This window comes from Zootermopsis nevadensis, unplaced genomic scaffold (assembly GCF_977971745.1).
Source record: "Zootermopsis nevadensis isolate Lab colony 2312 unplaced genomic scaffold, Znev_1.0 Znev_ptg000017l, whole genome shotgun sequence".
In the NCBI taxonomy this organism is placed as follows: domain Eukaryota; kingdom Metazoa; phylum Arthropoda; class Insecta; order Blattodea; family Termopsidae; genus Zootermopsis; species Zootermopsis nevadensis.
Genome location: NW_028259149.1, coordinates 7,067,932 through 7,088,960, shown reverse-complemented (window position 1 = coordinate 7,088,960; position 21,029 = coordinate 7,067,932). Strand labels below are relative to the sequence as shown.

At 38.6% G+C, this 21,029-nt stretch overlaps 1 protein-coding gene and 1 long non-coding RNA gene across 3 annotated transcripts in view; one reads left to right on the top strand and one right to left on the bottom strand.

Moving 5' to 3' along the window:
* The window catches only part of LOC110833226 (uncharacterized), a 108,783-nt gene that overhangs the window by 5,289 nt on the left and 82,465 nt on the right, over nucleotides 1-21,029 (top strand). The gene's annotated exons all lie outside the window — the stretch shown is intronic.
* On the bottom strand, nucleotides 16,127-18,046 carry LOC110833233 (uncharacterized). Its single transcript, XR_002544160.2, has 2 exons — nucleotides 17,704-18,046; nucleotides 16,127-16,409 (listed from the first exon to the last, which is right to left on the bottom strand). It is a non-coding gene; the product is annotated as an uncharacterized LOC110833233 (long non-coding RNA).

The following is a 21,029-nucleotide window of genomic DNA, read 5'->3' as shown; positions in this document are numbered from 1 at the left end:
GAAAATACTTTTATCTTTTACGTTAGCAGCACCATCAGATCTTACGAATTACGTCTTATGACCTGTTCAAGATCAGAATTACTTTTGAAATTATGAATGCCTCTCAACATTTGTTACTTCTGCTTCAGACGATCGATTACCCGTCCCAAAACCTCTCTACCGACACAGGACAACACAAAACAGAAAGACGCGAACAAACATCTATGCCGTGGGCGGGAATCGATCTCGGTATTTAATTGAACAAGACCCAAAGACCGATACCTTAGACCGCGCAGCCGCTGAGATTGACTTCAAATTAACATTATTCAGAATAACGTTTATTTTAAAATAAGAAGAGACAAAACTCTGGGAATATTGGAACTTATTAATGAACATACAAAATAATTTATTTATTTTAGTACATGATTAGTTAGAATATTTAAACTATTATGACCTAATGTCACTTCCGATTTTCTGGAGTGTAAGAAGGGAATCGAAAAAATCAAAGGTAATGAGGATAGCACCGAGAGCAGAACCATTGAACGTTGTAATTGGAAACCAACAGCTGGAGAATGTGAAGCATTTCAAGTACTTGGGAAGCATAATCACGACGGACGCTGTATGCACCAAGGAGATAAAAGCAAGGATAGCCATGGCCAAGGCAGCTTTCGTCAAGAAGAGGATACTTCTCACTAGCAAGTTGGGCTTGGAGATGAAGAAGAAACTAGTGAAGTGTTACGTATGGAGCAGAGACTTGGACACTCAGGAAGAACAAACAGAAATACCTGGAGAGTTTTGAAATGTGGTGTTGGAGAAGAATAGAGAAGATCAGGTGGACGGATCGAGTGACCAACGAAGAAGTATTGAGGAGAGTCAACGAGCAAAGAAACATTCTGCAGGCGATTACACGAAGGAAAGCTAACTGGCTGGGACATATTATGAGAAGGAATGGGTTACTGAGTGACATCATCGAAGGCCAGGTTGAAGGAAAGCGAGGACTGGGAAGAAGACTGATACAGCTAACCGACGATCTGAAACAAGGAAAGAAGATGAAGTTCCAGGAATTAAAACGAGAAGCTGAGAATAGGGAAAACTGGAGAGCTCGTTTTGGGCAGAGCAATGGACCTGTCGTAAGACAGAACACTGAATAATAATAATAATAAGAAGGGTATATATCATTATGAATGTGACGGGATTTAGAGAGATTTCTCGTGTCCGTAAGCCCAGTCTGCACCTTTGGAAACTTTGTATGAAGTTATTGATTCTGGACTTGCCGGAGCTCTCAGGTGTAAAACTATCGCACGTACCGCGCCCATTAGTCTTATCTGCACTGAAAATTCACTTACAGTTTAATGGGACAGGGCGGGGCAAGGTGGCATTCTCATACATTTTTATGCACTCTCTTGCCGTGTGACTTCCGAGTTTAATTCATTAGACCGTAAAGGAATGGCATAACATTTTACCTGACAGTATGAATAATTGTACTGCTAATTTCGCCAGGATACATACCAGGTTTATAATCATATACCTTTAAATGTTACATTGCCTTTGCACTATGTTTATGTGAGTAAGGGAAGCTCGGTCAATAACGTGACGCATCACCGTTATCTTCGGGGTAAAGAAAGTCCTGAGATGAAAATGGAGGCGATACGTTTCTTCGAAATTGTTGGTAACCACCTACAAGACTACACGGCCTAACAACCAAGAACATCATAATCCATTTGAAGAGCTTTACGTTACGACATTTTCTAGGTTTTCATTCCTGGTAATTCCCCTAAGGAAGGGGTTTATTTTTACGGATTATTTCCAGTCTGCATTCTTCGTCAGACTGACCGATTAGTTTTCTCGTCTATACAAAAGTGCTGAATTGTTTTATACACTTAATAGTTAGCATTATATAAAACATAACAAAGTAAAAATGTCTAAATGAACTTAAACTTTTAATTATTCTCTTATTCGTTTCATTATGCTTTTCGCCAGTTTTGCTCAAACATAATTAGTTTCCTTGTATTAAAAATATATGTTAATACTTTATATATGGTGACTAGGTCAGGTAATTTGTTGACTATACCTTGCAGTTAGGGGCTCAGAGTGAACAATATAGTAGCACTGATACTTGGTTCAATAGAAGTTTAAATTGGATTGCTTGCGTTGAAGGATTAAACCGCCTGCAATCTTTTGTTTAGGCTACATGCTTCGTAAGAGAGTCGGAGAAGTTGCCGCACCAGTGCGGCGATTTTTTGACAGGAACTCGCCTCTACTTACTCATCGGTCAAAAAATATTATTTGGTGCATAAGTATTTTTATAAGGTGTTAGAGCTCTAAAATATATTAATCGATATTTTAGTTTTTGTAATAGACAATACTAATAATAATCTGTGGCGTAACAGCCCTCTGAGAGCCAAAGCCGACTATTTCCGGGTATCAGCATTAATATTGTCGCTGACAAATCAAAATGTGTATTGGGTAAAGTGTGTCATTTTACGAATTCTGCATTACGATCAGCATTCCATGGCAATTTAATTTTTATTTTAGAGACACTTTCACCATAATTTGCCGAATCTCGCCTCGACATCCGAAGCACTGACCTTCATAACACGAGACGTATATCATACCTCAGTTCTTCCCGACGTCCAGGAAATCACTTATCACTGTTAGACGCTGCATTAGAAAATATCTGACATAAAATTATATAGTTTCGTAATATTCTACTTGCCTTATGTTTTCTTTGTGCGTGTGCCAGTGATGGGTAATTTAAAATCAGAAGATTGCTATGTTAACAATCGTTTTCATTCAAAGTAGACAGAACACGTTACAGATTCTCGTACGATCCAAATGGAGTTACCAACTTGCTAAGTGGCTCAGTATCCGATGCTGCTGATTATTATATTGTTCTGTGTGCCGTTAATAACGTGAGTCAGTTTCTGTCAAATGATATCCGAATGTCATGGCGTAGTGATGTTCATGTTTCGTATTTTGTATCTGAGAAATACTCGATTCAAATTACAACATTTGAAGTTCCTTCATGACATTTCTTAACTTTTCCGAAGCCCAAAAGGTGAAGACAGTATTTCTTTTCCGAGACGTTGGAATCTACCGGCGAGTCTCTCTAACAGCATCATCACATTGTTCATTGCTTATCCTATCATTCGGAGCTAAGTAACCTGAGCTGCAGGCAGCGTCGTTAAACATGCTACACAAATAACGTTGCTACAAGACCTACTGAAGATCAGAATTGGCTTATACTGATACTTTCGTACTTAGAGGAAAGCAGCGCGGAGTAAAATCACGAATGAAACTATTACTGTCAGGCCGGTGTACGCAGCGCGAAGGGAAGGTATGATAAATATAAAAGGCCAGAGCGCTGAGCGATAGATCCCTTGGCCTTACTCTAAATGAAGCATGGATACGTGTGACGAAACACTTGTAACAGTGGCCTGAGGTGATGGGAGATGGTGATTTTCCACTACCGCAGAAGCAACTTTTTTCGGCCAGAAAATTGTATACCTGAAACGGTAAAAAACACGTGAGAGATAGCGGCTGATTGGTCGAGTAGGCGTGGTTGAGCTTCATATTCTAGAGACGCAGAGTTCCACGTAGAAACCTCACCTTATGAGACCAGCTTCTGAACTGATCAACAAATCTCCAGATCCGGTTTAAATTTTAAATTCCCTCCTGCAATTTATATCAATTGCTTCTCCCACTCCGACGAAGGAAATCTGACGTGTAATGTGTAATGTCTTCTGACAGCTAATTTTAACTGCTAGTAAGCACAAACATGTGGTTTTTGTGCGTGTAACAAGGCTTCCAGTTGCTACGATTATACAGTATCGAAGGGAAAAATGATCAGCGAATGAATTGGAAAGTATATGAAAGGAGGCGGTCGTCGTGACCTGATTTAATGTACTATCTCGTAATTTTTCTGGATGGGCTATATAAAACACAAATTATCTATCAGTCTATCTGGTCTCGAATAATAAACAGGACGTTCAGTGCAAGCATATAATGCACGTAGATGACCTCATAAGTCTAAATTATTGTCGAAGTTCCTCGTTATCTCAACTTCCTTTCTGGCCGCCCTTTTAGGGCTGTATTTTCTCGTTCTTTCTCGTGACCCAGACTTTCTTCCTAGTTCTTTTGAAAGGGCTCTTTAATCATTTCTAGCTATGCGTTTCGTAAGGGGGAATGATTTAACACGGCGAGGGATGGTGTTTTGCGTTTGCATGAACTTCGTTCTTAGTTGTAAGACTTGAGGTTCTCACAGCGGTGAGTATGAAGATTTCTGTCTTCTGGGTTATTGCGCTGTGTAGTCTGGTCGATGTTAACCAACGTTTCAGAGGTCATACTGCCTCCGTCATCGCCCTGATGACGGAGGCAGTATGACCTCTGAAACGTTGGTTAACATCGACCAGACTACACAGCGCAATAACCCAGAAGACAGAAATCTTCGTTCATAGTTATTTGGTCATTCCTCACTTCAACCCTAAAGATGGAGACAGTGTATTTGTCCATAACGTTAGTGCATAATTTAACCTAGACGTAGTTAGGAATATATACTTGAAACGGGTCTTTGGAGGCTCGGATGGGAGTGTTTGGATTCACTTAACTCAGCACAGAGACTATTGGCAGCCTTATAAATGCGGTAATGAACCTTCCGATTCTACGAAAGCTGTTAAAATGTCTCCACTAGCAAGACGACTCTCAGCTTCTCAAAAAGGACTGTGTTCCATGTACCTTGCTAGATATTTTGAGTAGTTGCGCCGGAAACTACCGGAATGTTGTATGTGGTTTTAACTATAAGTCGAAGTAAAATGTTTAAGAATGTTCACACCTTCGTCGGAAACATTTAGTCATTTACATACAGACCTGCTGGTCTCCATCGTTTCGAAAAATAGGTAAAAGTTTTGGGATTGTATAATAAACATTTACAGAATTTATTCTTTTCTTCATGCGCAGACTTTCGAGAATGCTCATTGTTTATTACGTGTTGTATTTTGTTCCTTATGTTGGCTTCGTGTAATTTATACATACTATGTAAACATTATGTAGTACACGGGTTTACGTATAAATGTCTCATTTATTGGCATAATGAAGTGGAAATACTGCGTCTTTTGTGAGTTGTGTGACTTATTTTTATTGTCAGGTGACAAGTTTCCAGCTTCTTTGCACACATCCTGAACAACTGGAAAGTTTTACGATCCCTGATAATGACGTCAGTGTATAGAACTTAAATAACTCGGCAATGAAATCACGATTAGTTAAAAGCCCGATCATGCAGCAAACAAGAACACCGTAATTAACAGGTACAACCGGTGCATTAAGTTCCTCTTTTTGCATATGTCCTCAGGTGCAGTTGATGTTTGCACAGTAAAGAGTGCAGAATTAAGGCTTCAGCTGAAGTTTCATGTCAATCTGTATCATTGCACGTCGAAATGTGACTGTTTTTTCTCTTGTCAGGTGGATCAGTTTCAGGTGTTAGGTCGTATTTTATAATGAGAAAGTAAAATGCGCAACACGAAAGATGGAGGGCTAGTTCTGTAATTTTAGTAACTAACCTAATTTCATTACTAGAATAGCTTATGTTCTAATAAAGCGAGAATTGTACACACAGAACTAGTCACGAATATCAGCATTACACAGTTGTTTCCGAACACCCAACACGCTGCCTATTGCAAAATCTTCCGTCTTGATCGGTTCATAATTCATCTTCTAGACGAGTTGGTTTACGTGATATTTTCAAGATCAGATACTAGCAAGTCTGTCGGGTAGTGTAAAACACTTCTTCAACTGAAATGTTGCCAGAGGCTTCTTAAAAACGAAAATACAGTCATGAGTAAGAGGAAAGTTTACGAATGGGAAGAAATACCCGAAGTTGTGAAAGTAGATTTATCGACGTATCCAGTATAGAGGAAGAATCAGATTTGGTGATCAGGCGTCCGAATAGAAGATTAATAATTTAAAAATGCGACGCAAAAATAGTTTGAGGCAAAATTAATACAATTTTATTCTGGTGGAATCTGGGACGTTGTGGACTGTAACATAAATTGACGATAAGAGGATTAATCATCGTATTCATAATATAAAATAAGCAAACAAACAAACAAACTATTAATAGTTTAATAGTTTGTTTGCTTATTTTATATTCTAATACACTGTACGGTATGCAAAGTTTTAAGATCATCGTATTCAGGACAACCGAAGAGGCAGAACGTAGCATACTTAATTTGAAACGAATGAAATATACATTCTAATAAACTAAACCATTACATACGACGACATTGACACTTAATGAATTGGAGAATCTAGTGCAGGTTTTCAGAATATCCACATCACATGTCTTCCTAAAAACAACACATGAAAATCGATAAGAAGGTTAATATTCCATATCATGATGTGTATACATTTTTTGGGACATTCTGTATATTTGTGTTTGGCATTTCATGTCCTCTCAGCGATGAGGTGTTACCTCTTAAAACCACAATCGGTAGTGTACTTGTAATTTTGCTTCGGCGACGTTAGATGAAAGCTTAGTGTTAATATTCATTTGCCAGCATTTGAAAGCTAAAATATCTGACCGGCTGCCGTTCAATAACGAGGATTAGTTTCGCTTTGCATTCAGAAAGTAACGTTTAGAATTTTTGACCGCTAACTATCCGGTCTGATTTGAATGTAGATGAATGTGGATGAGATGGCTGAAATCATATTGTAAGCTACACGGAAATTTCCTTAACATTGCTGGTGGTGTTAATGGATGTTTCTGACATAAGAACTACAGTATGTGTTAACAGAAACTGAATCTACGTATGCCGAAAGCCACGTGAATAGTCTGAACAATGGCTCTCATTGTCTATTGGTGGACGTGGCCTTGCAGTGTCGGACAGCACAAATCAAGTTCCCTCTTTCACTTTTAAAACAAATATTTCCTTTTGTTTATTGTCTTCAGTTTATTCTTCTGCACGCATCACATTGAATCAGATTGTGTCCGACTGGCGTTGCCAGAGCTTCCTCAAATTGGTTTGTCTAATGAACCTGAGAGGTAGCTTTCTATTGCCAAACTCCATTCAGCACAGAAGCCTACATTCGCTCATCTGGCAAAGGGGAGCCTCGAAGGTTAATTATCGTGTTTACTAGAGTTTGCCACTGGGTCCTGCCCCGAGTCAGATGCATTCAGTCCACGCCCGTCCATCCTATTTCCATTGGATTCATTTTAATATCATCCTTCTATTTACGTCGAGGTCTTTCGAACGGTCTTCTCCCTATTCCCTTTTTGTTGAAACAAAAATTTGCCTCCATTGTGTGAAATTTGAAGTTTTCACTGCGGTGAGAGCGATGTCTGCGACGATTGCCTTGGTGATGGAGGTAGTAAGCACCACTGAAACGTCGGTCAATTTCTGCGAGACTACACAGCGCAGTATTCCAGAAGTCAGCCATCTTGATTCGGAATGTGTCTCTTTAAATTTAAAAAAAAAACCACTCAGCTTTAGATAAGCGACATTACATTTAATTAATTCCAAGGAGTCAATCAGGATTCGATATTTTCAAATCGAATTAAGATTTGTTTCTTCGAATGTCGACGTAGTGACTTTGAACCGATGACAGAAATCTCGATAGTTTGAGTATGCGTTACTATTATATGTGATTATAGTTTAAAATAGCTTCATCTATATTGACCTTAGACCGAGTTCAGTAAAATGTTGTCATTAATTTATGTACATATAAATTTACATAAATTTAAGTAATTCTGTAACCGTACCTGATTTGCACTAGTGGATACTATACACTGAACTTGATCCGTGTCCAGAGAAGCCCTCACATCCCTGCTTCATACGTTGGTTAAGTTGGATAACATCGTACATCCGACAGACCTTGCGCCCGTCCGTCCGTCCGTCTGTGCCGTGAGGTCACCTTCGATCTTGATACTCGTTACATCTGACTGAATATATACATATATGGTGGCTTCATTACAAAAGTCTGGATGAATCTGTGCTTTCCACGTCCGGCAGAGTAGATGGCGAGGGGTGAGAGGTAGCAGATAATGGTTCAAATACTGTCCATTCTTTAAACATTACTTCCCAAAAAGAGGACTTCCACCTTGTTGTCTCCTATGCCCGCGAGTCAGTGTCGTAGGCGAAACGCACTGTTTATCCCGGCTAATGTTCCTGAGGGATGCCCAAACAAAAACAGATCGTAGAACTTATGTCCCCTTAGTAATGAGCTGTCATCCAGGGATCGGTTTACGACCGCGTGGTATGTTTAATTGACTGCTTCGGGATAGCTGTGCTTTTGAAAGTTGTAAGGACACGTAAGATCACTTCTCATCACACGTGTTAAAAATTGAGTTTTATTAGCTTTTTAAAAGTAATTTTAGAACAAAATATTGGTCGTTTGAAAATTTATAAACTTAACCAACCGATAAACCAACAAGGTAAACACCAATGAAATGATAAACTATTTAAACCTATGCTAATACTTTATTAATACAAGTGATTAGGCTTTTCTTATTCTTTCCTTGTGAAATTTACTCTCAAGATGATTTGTGTAGACCTTTATTAATGTGTTCACTCTATTACAATAACTGTATCAAAAACTAAACATCTGAGTGCTGTTCCAAGGGAGATTTCTTGTTAGATATGTTACTAAATACTTAACCAGGAAATTTATGTATTTAATATCAGCTAGGGGTTTGTTTGCAACGCCTACGATAGCCACTGATTCTACAAACCTATCTTAGGATGGTGAAAGATTAATCGTGGTCTGTCCCGGTATAGTGTAAGTACTGACCAACATTTGATTATGTGATAGAAGTATCGATATCAAGGTATCCAGCGTTGCAGTTCGCTTGTCATCCACCCTGAACTGTAGCTTAGAGGAATTTACCTTGGACGAAAGACGGAGAACAAGATTTAATTTTATTTCTGCTCTTTCTGATATTTTTATTGAGCGTTTCGAATGCAAATATCTGAGTCCTTGATGTTATTTTTCTTTGCTGTCCCAGAATATGGTACGAGGTTATAGAGGTTTGTTTGTTACCAAATGACACTGAAAGGTTAAAAGTTAAAGTCTTATAGATTTAGTACGAAATAGTTTTATAAATACACCTCCACTGTTGAGTTATAACAAACACGTTGTCCGGAAAAGAACGTCTCCGTCAGAACACATTTTATTTCGTATTTGATTAGTATTACAAGACACCACTTAATGAACATTCTAATTAGTCGCAGACGAAATGATGAATGGGATATGGTGGTCACCACTGTGTTTTACATTTGTAGATTTGGGATTCACCTCATGAATGCCGTTTTAGTAAGTCATTATTACAGTAAACCGACACCATGTGTCTGTGTAAACAAAATAAGAAATCATTAGTGGTATTTTGTAGGCGAGACATCGGAGGAGTGGTTTTTTGTTCATGGCAAATACCTCCAGTCACGACCTTCCTGACTGTTCGAGTAATCGAAGGATTGAGATCTACTTAGATCGAAGTGTGTGTAATTGCGAGACCTTCCTGGTGCTTGTTTGTTGGTGGTACATTAGAACACCGTAGCTAATGACTCTGGTCGTGGTTCCGCTTCATACCAGACTAAGTGAAGTAAGTGAATTCATTTCTGGTGTGGGTTAGAGCCTTGAAGTCAAATAAATTGCTTCGATGTTCCGACGGAAAGAATTCTGGCCAGCAGAGGTGTACTTACAACTCAACATGGGCTGTAAAGCACGATGTCGACTGAACGTTTTCAAAATTTTAAAACTCTGCTTTTGCGAAAATGATAAGGATCCAGTGTGTTACGTAGAAAATTCTACATCTGGTTTCATCCGAAGAGGGCTTGGTGTCCAACTATGCGATTTACTCGTCTTCCAGATGGTGGAGGCAGCAAGAACCTCTGAAACGTCGGTAAACTTCTACCAGACTACACGGCGCTACAAACACCAGAAGACGGACATCTTCATGCAGCTCTCTTGATTGTACTTATTATTTTAACAGTAATACATAGTACATAGTCCATGCCGCAATAGGGAGTCTGTTATCTTAAACACGAGAAACATAGGCTATGTGAGTGATTCGTCATGAATTGACAAGAGAGACTGCAGATCTGTCAGTGTTATCTGGTGTCGCCGATAAGAGGAAGCCTGTCTTGACCTTAACCTCACTCAAGACGTTCAAAAAATGAGTTTGTCTTTGTAATAAAGTCACGGAAACATGAGAACTGGATAAACATATTTTGAACCAGCTGTGGAATTAGCGTCGTTTTAGCTGCGTCTCATTCTTTTGTTTTTCGCCAGTTTTGTACTTGTAAAGTTGCGAGGCTCACATTGGATTTCCAATATACAGGATTTGCCAAAAAGATGTATGCACAGTAGCAACTGTGGTAGCCGCTTATCAGTCAGTTGCTTGCCGCTGGCAACTGTGCCACGAAGCATTGTCGTGGTACGTATTGGCCCAGCTGCACGAGAACGCTGTATTTGCAGACTGTCCGGCACTGATTTATTGTTTTATAAGGACATGCACGGCTTTTTCTAATGTTGTAATAATTTGTTGACCAATGGGAGGACCTTTATGAAATTTGGTGTGACCACCAAAGGCCACCCCATGTTTTGTGATTTTTAAAATACTGTTGATAATAGCAACATGGCCTTCAAGCGAATTTCCAGTCACTTGTGTCACTTAAGTAGACTTTGCATTGTGTGTAGTACGATTATAGATCATCTAAAGATTGCAATTTATATCGAGATTTTTTTGACGTAAATACGTCTATATTTTAGGGTCAGTGTCATTCGGCAAAAGGTGGAACGAAAAAGTGTAAGTGCATTGTTATGTTACCTAGGAAACGTCAGTTGTTTACTCGGCATTATTGTTACCTAAGACACGTTACTTGGCATTGTGTTATATTACTTTCGTTATTCTGGAAAGATCTCAGCTGTGAATCGTTTGTAGAAGAATTGCGTCGTGGAGTAGATGATTTTGTGCTGGTAGAAACTTATCTTATATAAAAAAATTTAAGTAATCTGTTGTTGCTTTAGTTTGTTGCGTCATACTATGTACAAGATGGATGAGATTGATGCTAAAAGACTCCATAATGCAGAATATATGAGACAGTACAGAAAACATTGAAAAATATAAGTATCAGATAATGAACCTAAAGTTCACCAAAAAATACCAAAAAACTAATGCTGAACGTAAAAGGGAATATAGAAATCGCAAGAAGCAATTATTATCAAATAATCAAATTAAGGTTCCAAGACATAGCAACGGATACAATGATAACTGATACCGATATCCTGGCGCTCACTGAAACGTGGATGCACAACAATGAAACTGTATATTTGAAAGGTTATAAATGCATAACGCAATTTATGCGTGACGAACAAAGAGCAGGCGGAGTGGCTATCTACGAGAAACATGGAGCAACTACCATGGCTACCCCACATCTGTTGATGAAGATACCTAAGGAGGATGGAGCAGATAACAGAATAGCTGCATCTGAAAACAGAGGTGATATCTGTGCGGCAGAGTGTATGGTCAGTGGTGAAAAAGTTTTAATTGTAACCCTGTATATTTGTAACCATACACCTATTGATGATTGTAAGAGATTTATTTTGAGTCATTTGAGAAATTATACAAAGATGTTTTCAGTTATGGCCACTGAAGATCTTAATACAATGCCGATAATATTGACAGGAGATTTTAATACTGATTTAAAGAAGGAGGAAAATCAAAGCTTTGTCACATTTATGGATGAAACGTTTGGCTTAATGTTGATGTCAAATCCTCAATGTAGTACTACTAGATCAAAATCTTGTATAGATATGGTGTTTGCACGATATATTGATACTCTAAAATGTACAAATTTTATAACATATTTCAGCTACCACAGACCCATCTTAAGCGTAACTAATTCAAGGTAGGCAGTATTATCTTACTAAAATTTTAATCAATTGTAAAACGTGTATAAAGAAAATATTTAGAATAAAGTCAATATATAAAATTCCTTGCCGTATAGACATATTTACGTGTAATTCTCCGGAACCGTGGCTCCACTATCACCTTTTTTTTGGTAGAATGTAAAACAACGACTTGGAGGTCTCGCGATGCGTGTTAATTAAGATTTTAGTTTTATGCCCATAATTAAAGCATTTATAGATGTGAAATTTAGTATGCATATGCATAATTAACATACTGCATGGCGTAACCCATAAGACTACCATCTATGCAAGACGTTTATTTTTGCTGTTTTATACACAACTTTATTTCAACGTGTGCATCGTTAGGGATATGAAGCCCGCTCTTCAATATCCACTTCATGGCATATGATCTGAAACTTGTAGAGCGTGACAGTAGCAACAGGAAGGAGAACTAGGCGAGATTTCAGGTTCTCACAGCGAGGGTTTGAAGATTGCTATCCTGTGGAATGATGCGCCCGTTCTACTGCAGTTTCCAGCCTGAATAATATCAGGAGAAGTTGGGGTCAGACTTTGTGTTTCACATCACTGCTTCTATAATTTTTGTTTCGCATTCAGGGAGACTTCACTTTTCCAGTGTGATGAAACTTCGCTTTTCGTGAAACGGCCAAGGACTAGACAAACTTATCTCTTTTCTCAAGGACGGATCTATCGACGTTAACTTCCGGATCGCTGCGATCATGTACGTGGCTGTCACGTGAATTTCAGGCACCCATATCCTAACATTACGGCAGTTTACCTTGAGCAATGTCGTGACCTGTTGCCTCGTCGAGGAACATTCGTGACAGAACTCGTTCGCTTGGCCTCAGTGTTGCAAGCGTAGGCTGGCAGTCCCCGTGCTCGATATCAAAAACTAATTAAGATGATTTAAATTCCTCATTATTATTTTACGAAAGGAAGGGGCAGAAACTACCTATAAATGTGTGAATTTAAAAAAAGTTATTCTGGTCGTACCGGTGGGGGGGGGGGTGTTTGTGTTCTTGCGTGTCACCGCGTTTTTCGAAAGAAAAAAAAATTGAAAACGGGAGACGCATAAATACCCGTAGATTTTCTGAGTGATAGATCACGAGAGGTCTTAATTTGCAGTCCCCAGAGTTAAAATTCTGGAGTGCGCGTACAACGCAGTGGCCGCGGATAGGATATTGATGACCAAGTTTCGGAGAAGAATACTCTCTCCATCTTCAGGGCTGAAGTGGCGGTGTTGGGGAAATGTTAAGTTAGGGTCGAAGGGAGGGAAGGTAGGGGTAAAGTTGGAGACTGTGTTTCTCCGAAACGTTGACATCTACCAACGAGTCTGCATGACGTTACAATCCAGAAGAAAGACATTTTTTGAGTAATTTCGCTATGAAATACCTGGGACTTTTTATGCTAAAACGTCCGGTCTCACAAGTTCCATGACAGCTTTAGTTTGGAAAGGGAATAAGAATACGAAGCTTGTAAACATCGACGCCATAACGCAGATTATGTTAGAACAGGCACGTCGCTGATAATGGTAAATAATGATGTTGGCGTGTGATCACCACAATGCTGCGGGCGGTTCTTTCTGGGAACTAAAGTTTTAATAATGCTTTCGTGCCGGTGAAGGGTCAGCGATTTCTAAGCAGAAACCGACTAAAGCAAAAAAAGAGCTCGTCATCTTTAATCAACCGTTAATATGAAGCCTTGCATATTAAAGTTGGCTGATTTCTTTGGTGACGGAAGGAAGGTATTAAGAACTTTGAAGATTGCTGTCTTCTAGGATATTGCGCCGTGTAGCCTCGTAGAAATTGACGGACGTTTCATAGGCGATATCGATGGTTGAGGAAGTAACTGTATTTCCGAAGCCTCCGCGCATTTAGAAGTAAAATTTTACGAAAAACACAGGATGAAATTTAATTTCGATGTTTGTTACACTTTTGCAGTTTTGTTGTTATTATGCCGACACAGTTCAGGCGTGTACGCTACACGCTGGCTTCTCAGTGGCGAAATCTGAGTTCGGTGCCGGATAAAGGAACTTTTTTTATTATTTTGTGCTCCACTAATTCATATTAGGATGACAAAATCGAGGAAGATAAGATGGACGGGATATAGAGCATGCATGGGGGAGACGAGAAATGTGTACAAATTTAACGTTTAGATTCCTGAAGAGAAGATATAAATCAGAAAACTTTGGTGTTGATGGGGGAATAGAATTGAAATGGATCTTAGGGAAATAGTTTTGGAGGGTGTTGATTGGATTCAGAGGTCGGACCGATAGCGAATTTTGTAAATGCGGTGCTGAGCCTTCAGGTTCCCTAGAGGACGTCGAATTTCTTGATTGTCTGAGCTCCTTATGTGCTTCTTTAGAAGGACTCTGATCCGCGGATAACCCACGACGTGCGGAGCCGTGTGTCCTAAGAGTGATTCTGTGAGTCTACGTTCCAGGTCCTTGCATTCAGTAACAAAATTTCGTCTGGCAACTGAAGTGTGAGTCGTGAATCAAAATAAGTAGTTCTAGGAAGTGTGAAAAAAAGGAGAGAGAGAAATTTTCGTTGTCATGTCCCTCTACCATGTGTATTTCGGATATAACTTACATGCCATGCACAGTAGATGCGACAGAATGTATTTGCGATTCTATTGCTGTTTCTATTAGCAGCGAACTAGCGGTATCACATGTTACGGATTGGTGAATACGTGTTTATGACAGGTTACATTTTTAACTGATAATGATTCGTTTCAGACAGGAACGTTGTCTGGAAAAGTGACAGGAGTCACTGCGTGAATGGAATTGTTTTATGACGCCGACAACGTATTGCGACGAACGTTGAAATATGCGCTTATAGCAGTGCGTGCACACTGGTTCGGTAGACGACAGGCCTGTGTCTGGAATTGTAATTTCACACAAAGCAGATTATTAAATTTAATATTGTAGGCGTTCTCGAAATTAAAGTACGAGTTTGTTAGATTTAAGATTTTCACAGCGATGTAGACGATGATGATGATGATCTTTTGGGTTCTGGTGCCGGTGTAGACTGGTCTGTTGATACCATCATTTCAGAGACGCGTACTGTCTCCATCTTCAGGGCTGAAGTGAATTGTTCGATTTAAAGGAAATTACATTTCTAAGTAGGGGATAGACGTGGTATGGAGCAAGGCTGAGATGAATGTGTACAACGTTTAGATTTAAAAGCCTGAAGATAAAAAAATTGCTTGGAAAACCTAAATGTAGGCGGCATGATAATATTAATATGGATCTTTAGGAAATAAAGTGTGTGTGTGTGTGTGACTGAAATGCAGTCGTCTGCCTCAAGATGAAGTCCGTCGAGGGACTCTTATGAACACTTATGACTTTCGAGTTCCATAAAAGGCGGGGAATTTTTCTACTATCTGAGTGACTGTTAGCTACTCAAGTAGGATTCTCTTTCATGAAGTTAGTATGTTTGCTGTAACTAGCAAGTATTGTTAATACTATATATGTAATGTCAAAAGTTTATGTAAACGGTGTTTTAGGCTGTACCGGATTAATTTTGTTACTTTCTTACTGGTACTATAATTAATCAATTTTTTTTCACCTAATAAATCTTTTGCGCTCTGTCCCTAACATAATTACATCGGCGTGGTACCTTATATAATGAAGTTAGTACATTCTGGAGTGTTGATGAAAAGGAATGTTAAACAGAACAGTTGTTGGCTTTGGCCTATCTAGACTGCATTTGAAACGTTAATTATGCTTTGTACGTGTAGGAATGCTAGATATTTAAAGTAGTCCTGTATAAGAACTTCAGGAGCAAACCGGTAGCCAATAGGGATGGAAGTTTGAACTAGAGAATGTATAAAATTAGTCCAATCAGATTCTTTGATGTTGAATGTATGGGCTCAGGAATAAACATGGCGAAAATAAAGGATTGAATTCTTGTCAGCGGGCCACTGCTTTTTCCATTTATGTGTGGATGCTAAGTGGCGTTCAGCGTCAAATTAATACGGTCTCTTTATTGAACTAAACAGCATGAAAACTTAGCAATAATTACCAAAGTGGTCTTTAATGTATAGTCTATTAGAAGCGTGAAATGAAGTATGTGAGAATTATATAGGATCGAAGAAACATAAATTGCCATCTCTATGTTTTAACCAAGCTCGCTGATAGAGTCAGAGTTCGTATGCTAATAACCTTGATGAACACTTGACATGTTGCAGTAGTTGAAAGTACAATGATCCAAACATTCAAATATAATAATATTTTCTTACACTCATTTTATTTGTCGATTAGTCATTTTAATGCCCGTAGAAGGGCTTCTAGAAATACAAAACAGATTTAAAAGTAATATTTTAGGTTCTCACGGAGGCGAATGTGAAGATGTCAGGGCGATCGCCCTGATTATGGACTCAGCAAGCACCTCTGAAACGTCGTTGCACTTGTAAACGGTGAATCATCCCAGAACATCCCTCTTCACACTGCCCACTGTGAGATCCTCAAATCTCGCAAGGATGATGTAGTTCACGAATCACGCGGAATACGTCTGCAGGAAAACGAGGACGAATTCAGTTTTAGGCACAATTCTCAGCAACAGCCGAGTTCATATACGTCAAATATAGCAATGATTTCGTGAAATATTTAATCGTCATTGTACTGCACATGATTTCCTTCAGCTTTATTTTATTTTGTCTGTAATAATTGTTACAGATTTGTGATGAACCATCGATATCAGAACAAACGCTTTTATGTTGAATTTTGTTTACGATCATAGCATTTAAAGTTTATAGAGAGCGAACCGTATCTGATTTGGTGGGGGGAGGGCCATCACATTCCATTCGTCTCCGCCGCCAACAACAGTAGTAATAATTAAGAAATGAGTTTTGTGTCTGGGAAAGAAAACATTGAAAAAAGTAACGTTTGTAGTTCATTGGTGAAGCGTGCAGGGTCATTAACAAATTGTCAACAATTACTCATAGTTTATTTTAATAACAGGAAAGAAATCATGAGGCTGATTAGATTGAGAAAATAGAACATACTGGACTGTTTTGGTTGATAAGACGAGTTTCTACTACAGGGGTACAACAAGCTCTGTCTGTAGATACATGTCTGTTCTTTGCATTCAACAATCTTCTCAGCCCATCCTCACATACTCCGGGAATGTAATTACAGACTCACGTTGTAATTAGAAACATATGTTATCGTATCTCGTGACAAAACACGTGTCTCGCCATTGTTCTTGACTTACGATATGTGTAACTTTTCGAATCTCTGCCGGTGTTGACTGTTGTGGTTGAGATTGTTCGTGTATTTTCTTGTCTCTGTAGGCAAATGAAGAGACGGTATCTTATATACACACAGTCGAGTCTCATTTCTTTTTATGATTTTATATTCTCGTCCATCAATTCATATCTTATCAAGCCACCATCTTCACCCACTGTGACACCTGCTTGTGCACCGATACGTCTAAGAATGTCTTCATAATTAGGATTTGAGGTTTTCGCGACGGTGAGTCCGAAGATGGCTGTCTTCTGAGTTGTAGCTCCGTGTTAATGGAGGCAGCAAGACCTCTGAAACCTAACTACACAGCGCTACAACCCAGAAGACGGCAGTCTTTGTAATTGTGATTACCAGCGTCTGATTTATTTATGGGCTTATCAGATAGTTGGAATTTAAATTCGCAGCTACTGTCATCTGTTTTATCTCCATTAGTTGTTAATTAATATTTAAAATAACGGACTCGTAACAAAAGTCTGAAACGCAGAAGCTCAATAATTTCTATGTTACTATGTATTTAAAAATAACTTGCTCTAAACAGCATACCAGTATACAAACTTTACCTTTAAGATACATGAAATCCCCCACTCATGCTATGAAGTCGTGACCACTTGCCCCACTTGTAGCACGAACTGTTGTATTTTTCCATGGGCAGGCTTCGGTCCAGAGTCGTAGCGTGTTCACCTCGGGCTGGGTCCATACCACAGAAACGTTTTTATTGAGAAACGCGGCATTGTAACACTCGAACCTTGTCACTCTGGTAAGATGGTGCGTTAGTCAGCAACTGATAGTGATAACAGCATAACTTGATAGCGGTGTCCTTAGGCATTAAACGTAAACATGTCAAAGAAATACAGATAAACTCCATTGCATGTAAGAACGATAGATGGTCTTCAAGTAAACGCAGTGAGAAGGAACTAACTGTGTGTTCTTGTCTCGTGACCCTGCAGGACACAAACATATGAATCTACGTAGTTGAAATATAAAAAAAACGATATTTGTTTTTGTATGGGTGGGAAACGTCCAGATCTCAGAATTTTAATACTTTATTTAAAGTGGGTTTTTTGCGGCAATTAAAATAAAGTTGTGAAATATCTGCATTTAAAGACATTTTTAGGCCTACTTAGACGTGTATCCATAAAAGTAATGTAGAAAGTAGCACAATTTGTAGTGTTTATCGTAAATAAGTTAACTAGAACATTATACAGACCGGTCCCTCTCTACTATAATGTAGTTTATCCGAATTTTCTGGGGGAAGTACAAAGGATTGTGATGATGTTTTGTTATAAGATTGTACTTTTGACATTGTTCGTTGTCTGAATTATAAAACTACAACGTCTAGGAAGCTGGATTGGATTGTACTTCAGTTTTCAGATAGGAAAGGGGGAAAAGACAAAAAAACAAATTTATTGGGCCCACTTTCTCGGGCTGGCTGAGCTATTCGGTCCGTTCAGTCGTCATATTTAAGAAGCTTCGTCTGTCGTCTTTTCGATCATCCTTTCTTATCTTATCGGCTTGTATCCAGTAGTTTATATGGGATTCTGCCAAAGTTATCACTTTCAGTAGATAGACAACGATTAGTGTTCAATATAACGTTGGTATATTCCACCACTGCCATATTGATCAGGTTCTTAGTAGCATCCGCATCTTGACACCAGAAAGTCTGTATAAGAAATCTTGAAATCTTACAACATATTTGAGTAAGTGAAGCTTCCTTCCTACATCTCTCTAGTTGTTTTCTAACGTCCACTTGCTCAGGGTCACATATGACGTCAAGGCTCCTCACATGATGCCATTGCTGTATCAGCCGTTTAAGGTCAGTCTGTTAAACGAGATTTGGAAAAAGAATTTGCTCATGCAGGCGGTCCACTGCCCAGTAAAAACTAAAGTAAACAAACCAGATCCGCTGGCAGATATTAAACCCTATTATTTTCTGCATTTTTCCAACTAATTTTTATTGCTGGTTTAATGTTAAAGTCGATGAACCCGATAACAGTAACACGTCATGTAATTGAATTCAGGAAGGAGAAGGGCAAGGAAACGAGCCGGATCTTGTATTTTCTGCCTTACTCTCCTCGCCTACTGTCAATTGAACGTCTTAGCAACAGGTTTATAATTAACCTAAGTACTTTCATCCTGTACAACATTTATAGCCATTCTAACTAAAGGAACATGTTCATGTGACATCCTAACTCGTTTTTATATCAAAAATAATGCACCGTTTTATATGTTTTCGTTATACAATATAAACTGTGTTTATAGTAGGTATAATTAGCAGTTAATTGAAAACTAAAAGCAAACATTGGGGTTTTAACAAAAGTTATGTTCTACTCTCGCCACACGATCCTAATATAAACAGTACACAGGACTAATTCCTGTTTTAAACTTCGCAGTTGTGAGTTTCCTTGTCCTTGTCTTTGGCTTTTTGCATGGGCATGATTTTTCATTTTCATTTTGGACCATAAGATACGCTTTGTGACTCACCTCTCACATGTGACAAATCTCTTTAAGTTCAAGGTCGTAAATTTCCATGGTTGTATTTACCATACTGACGCAAGTCCATCTCCTTGATTCTGAATTTAACGACGAGAAGATTCTGACTTGAAATTCGTGCAAAAAAAGAAGAAATGACACACATACACATAGAGAAATTCAAAAGCTTGACTGTAAGTTTTATTCACGTGAACTTGAAAAATGTGTATGAAGATTTCCATGTATATTTCGTACCCATTAATGCAGTTCTTACGTACAATATCTTATTCCCCATGTTATATATGCCCTGTAAGACGCAGATAAAATATCAAAGTAATAAAATGAAACAAAATAATTTTTGGTGCTTGGTAAGAAGGGCTGTTTCTTCCTTCTGAGCACATCACACATACAGACTTCTACGAAGATATTAGTGAAGTCCTAGGTAGAATCTGTGATGAGTGTTTCACTTCAGTCTCTATGATAAGGCTAGCAGGAACTACGACTTAATCGATTATAACTCAGGATATGGACCATTGGCGAATAATAGCTTCTTAAGAAGGATTCTACTTTGTGGAGAAACAGTGATACACCAAACCTGCATTTGTTCTTATGGAAGAAAGACTGAATATCCCGTTACTTTAATCTGTTTCATACACAAACTGTTCAACAAACCGCGAATACCATAGCACGCGCTGAACCAGGCCCTGAACCAGTTCCGTCTAGACCAGGGGTGCCAACCCGCGGGCCGCATGTGGCCCGCCTTGAACATTTTTCCGGCCCGCGAGATTCATTACACTTTTACAAAATATATTTATTTTATAATGGCCAAAGTAGTGAAAACCAATGTATTAAAAAAATACATTATTTGTGCATCCATATATTCAAAAATTATCTGTTTACATGTAAGAATAATAGTAAACACAATAATAATAACTCATTATGTTTCAATTTTTCACTCCAAAAAAATGTCTATAGTGTATCTAAATCTAATATGGGGATATATAATTTTATATGTGGCCCGCGGAGTTATGATGCATTTCCAAAGTGGCCCGAAAGATCATTTGGGTTGGCCACCCCTGGTCTAGACTATAGTTCACGTACTACGTGTAATAGTTCTTGTGGTATGTGCTGTCAATAGTAATTTACAAGTGTTTGAAAATCGTTACAAGACTGTTAACACAATTTCTAGAACAAGAAGGAAATGTTTATCTTCTTCCGATGTAAATTAACATTTCCAGAAAATGTATTATACTGACAGTAAACAGGATAACTGAGTCTCATACGTGAAGGAAGAAACTTTTCCGAGGAGCTCTGAAGCTAAATTCTCTTGTTTGTACTGCAGCTGCTTGTGAGTACTGCTAGTGTAAGCTGGTACCTGGGTCCCATGTCTGCTGATTTTTTTCGTAATTAAATCAAA